This window comes from Papaver somniferum, unplaced genomic scaffold, assembly GCF_003573695.1.
Source record: "Papaver somniferum cultivar HN1 unplaced genomic scaffold, ASM357369v1 unplaced-scaffold_19, whole genome shotgun sequence".
NCBI lineage: Eukaryota > Viridiplantae > Streptophyta > Magnoliopsida > Ranunculales > Papaveraceae > Papaver > Papaver somniferum.
Genome location: NW_020628818.1, coordinates 15,322,858 through 15,327,449, shown reverse-complemented (window position 1 = coordinate 15,327,449; position 4,592 = coordinate 15,322,858). Strand labels below are relative to the sequence as shown.

The 4,592-nt window shown below is 35.8% G+C and overlaps 1 pseudogene; it reads left to right on the top strand.

The window, feature by feature from the left end:
- Window positions 1–2,322: 2,322 nt before the first annotated feature.
- LOC113338579 lies at window positions 2,323–3,726 on the top strand (annotated as a pseudogene).
- Window positions 3,727–4,592: the final 866 nt, after the last annotated feature.

Below are 4,592 nucleotides of genomic sequence, written 5' to 3'. Positions count from 1 at the left end.
CACAGGATAATTTTTATTTTCTCTCCTTAAACAAGAATAGATCTATAGTAGTATTATCTTAGTGAAACATCATCTCTCATTTAGCACCGGCAAGGGTTCTTGGCATCTTTCACAGTGTTGGTTAGCGCTAGCATAACCTCAACATACTTACGAGTTTAAGCCCACAATTTGGATTAATCAAGAGAAATGTTGTTCTCCAAAACTGCAAGCATCTTCTTAGCACGCTCAACAATCTCCTGATTTGTTGATGGGATTCTAGGAGAGTGGATGTCGTACACAGCATTATCGAATCCCATTTCATGTACTCAAAGTACGTCCGCAATAAATGCTCGGTTTTTTTGTTTTTCCACCGTGTAGAACTATGAAGAACAATAATACAACTAAATATCCATATTGTTACTTATACAAAGGAAAAAAGCATCCATTAACCGTGGAATATCGCGCGAGTTACACACTTAGCTGGGAAAGGATACTGTGGAAATCAATAAGAACATTGAAAGTTCTAATTTTATTAGTAGCAGTCGTTATCCTAAGGAATTTCCTGGTGGGTTCGTATTTTTAGATGTGCCAGCACATGTTCTAAGAGTTAATTTGGGTATATTAGAACCTCCATATAAGAATAATTTTGGGGTCATTAGAAAATATTCTTACATAGAGGTTATTCTTATACATAGAGATAATTTTTACACTGATTAAGCCAAGTTGGGACCATTATTTTTTATTCTTATATGAAGTTTATTTCTTTGCTGGGTATTCTTATATGGAGGTTCTAATGTACAATGGTCGTGGTGCTTAGGAATATAGATATTATAAGTCATGAAAGTTTGACAATCAAGTTAAGAAAATACGTAATGATATATTCATTACTTAGACATATAGCATTCCAGAAATTACGAAGACCGGAAAATAATCATGATTCATAGCTATAAGTCCCATAAATATGACAAAATGTACTTTTTTAAAAAGAAAATATATATAGAAAAAGAGGTTTCCCTCAAATTACAGATAATATTGGCCCATGCCGACCATAATTAGAGGATCCATAGTCCATTACATATTGGTTTCAGTTCTGGATATTCAAATAGATTAAGATCGACCATAAGGCATAACCTGTCCAGGCATGTTTAATTGAATATTTGTTACAAAAAGCTGATACATTTGCCGCGCAAATAATAGTTGATCTCCTAACAGGAACAACAGAGTTAACTAGAAAACTGATGTCGAATTTAGCTAACTCGATTAACGCATGCATGTTCAATATACGTCATCCATCTTGGATGCAATCAATAACAAGGTAATTTATTTTTATGTCCCGGATATTTTAGGATCGTTACAGGTGTAAGTCTATTTACATGCCTAATTTTGTTTTTCTATACATGCTTAATTTTATTTTTCTGTACCTCACAGAAAAAAAAGTTTACACCAGAAATCAAAACTTTGGACCTGAAACTTAGGAATTTTGGCTACGCCTCCGTTCTTTGCAAAGCAAACACACTTGATTTAGTTAAAGGCGAGAATTAGTTACATTGGTATTACATTAACTAGAACCCTTTTTGTTTTGATATTAGCTTATTAATTTTTTACTAAGTTTTATCATTATTTTGTTTGTAATGAAGTTAGTTTTAGGATTTCATAACTATACTCGTGCGTAGCACGGGTGACAAACTGGTTGATTTAAAAACCAAAGCATGTGCATGCATACTACTGTATTTTAGCAAGAATACCCAAATCGAGAAAGTAAAGATGCTTAATAGTGTTAGTACCCGAGAGAATTACGCTAAGAAATTAATTATGGCGTTATTTTAGTAAAAAGGAATAAATGCATTGCGTGCACCGTATCTTGGATAAAACGGAAGGTTTGAAATATGGGAGTTAATTTGGGGCATGAGATTGACAGCATCACGGTTCAGAGTCTTTGGACTTCTTGCACGACCGTATGTCACGCGCTCGAACGTGGACCTCCACTAAGGAGATCACTCATCACAGGCTCGCAGCTGTTGGCTTATGGTTACTTGTAAGTGTCGTATTTTGGTAACTGGTTTGGAGGATTAGCCTGCTGCTGGAGACCTCGGAGATGTTACTCTGGGGTCGAGCGCGTGATAGTATCATCCACTAAAATTCTTCCTCGGAACCATAAATTTTGCATGAGTAATTCTCAATTCAGATGTCTGCAGTTCACAGTACATAACGTATGTCTTAAACTTTCTCTTCTCTTTCTTTTCATCCAAATCTCAAATTCAATTAGCCTATTTATACCAATGTCATCAAACCCAACTTTAAACCCCACCACCATTTTCTCTGCTTTCTGGTTCTTCGAAAACCATGGTTGTTCTCTCAAAACCTTCTCCGTTGAAACAAGATTTTACAATTAAAACCAGTAAACAACAAGGAAACACTTGTGTTGTGAATGGTAGAATTCCTGTGATTGATTTATCAAAGTCTGATGCAAAAACCCTTCTTGTCAAGGCATGCGAAGAATATGGATTCTTCAAAGTCAGTAACCATGGAATACCTAATGAATAAACTAGAGTCCGAAGCTGTTAAGTTCTTCAAATTACCTCAATCAGAAAAAGATAAAGCTGCTCCTGCTGACGGCCCATTTGGTTATGGCAACAAAAAGATTGGTCCAAATGGTGATGTGGGTTGGATTGAATACCTTCTTTTTAAAACCAACAACCTTGATTCTGGTTTTTTCTCTCAACTGCTCAATTCATCCAATGAAACCCCAGAGGTTTTCAGGTAACAGATTATCCAAAAACAATGTTTATGAAATAATCTCTGTTCTTTTTATGTTATTCTTATTTGTTTGTTCATTTTCTATGTAGGTCTCTTTTGAATAACTATATAGAGTTAGTGAAGAAGTTAGGCTGTTCAGTTCTCGAGTTACTGGCAGATGGATTAAAGATTGAACCAAGAAATACACTTAGTAGATTGCTTGAAGATGAAGAAAGTGACTCATTTTTCCGTTTAAACCATTACCCTCCATGTCCTGTAAATAGCAGAGATGTAGTTGGTTTTGGAGAACACACTGACCCACAGATAACCTCTGTATTAAGATCAAACAACACTTCTGATCTTGAAATTGCTGACATTAAGAATGGGTCTTGGATTCCTGTTCCATCTGATCAAAATTCTTTCTTCATCATTGTTGGTGATTCTTTACAGGTACTATACTAAATCATCTTCTAAGAACATGTTAATGCCTAATAGTACATACACTGTACATTTGTTTTGTTTTTTTTCTGTTACTAGAAATATTATTTTTATCCATAATCCTTCGATAAGAATTAGAATAAGAATACTGAGTATCAAACCGGGGTCCTGGGTATCAATATCAAACTAGAGAGACTGACATTGAAGTTTTAAAATGGGGGAGATATTAATGGATGAAGTAAGATTTTCTAACTTTTAGTATATCATGCATGGTTTTGCAGGTGATGACTAATGGGAGGTTCAAAAGTGTGACGCACAGAGTGATTCAGAACAATATGAAATCTAGGGTCTCCATGATATATTTTGGTGGGCCACCATTAAGACAAAAAATAGCACCCCTACCAGCAATGTTATCACGTGGAAAAGAGAGTTTGTACAAGGAGTTCACATGGTCCGAATACAAAAAAGTCAGCGTATAAATCAAGATTGGCTGATAACAGGCTCTGCAACTTTGAGAAACAACCTCTTCTTCCTATTGCGTCTTTGACTATTGATGCTAAATGCAACCGATGAGGTTTTAAAAGAAGATTAGAGGAAGAACATATCCTTGATACAGTGGTCATTACCACTATTGTCCATGGGTGACCGACCGAGAATCCTATTTTGCTAACTTGGCTGAAGAAATGTCGATTGCAAGATGCCTGTGTGATGTTCTGAATACAAATGGGGCTCATTTGAAGAAAAAAAGACACCGTGGAACTGGAATGTGGCTTGATACTCCGGCCTCTATATTCCTGTCATACGTACAAAATTTAGGAATCTTTGAGAACCCAGTAGTAAAAGCTAATTTTTCAAATTTCAAATTTCTGTTTGGATTTCAATTGTAACATACCAAATAAAAAGTGAACTACTCATTATACCAATGCTTTTGGATGTTAATTGTGACATACCGAATAAAAGTATAACATTCATCTTCTTCAAGCTCCATGAAATCTAAACCATAGCTGGACTTGCAGTTTGGGTATTATATGAGTGATATTCATCAATAAGGATATGGAATACCTGGTCACAAACCTATAGAATCACACCCACAAAAAGGTCAAAGTAAAAAACTCAAAAGAAAGAAGTCAAAAGTTATTGTACTGTGATTACATCACACCCACAAGACCCTTAAAAAGTCAATTTTGATACATCCAATATGCAACAAGCATAGATGTAAGCCAGCAAGAGCGCTAGATGAGCACTAGATGAAGAGCAGGCCGAAGGGTTGTCTTCACTAAAAAGAAAGGCAAAAGAGTGGTGAAGGACTGCAAAAATGTCATTCATGCTATCAAGGGGAACAATGAAGCTGTGAAATGGACAAACAATAATGTCATGGACAGTGAAGCTGTGAAATTGGCTTGTGTTCATGTGCCAAGAGACACGAATCACGTCGCAGA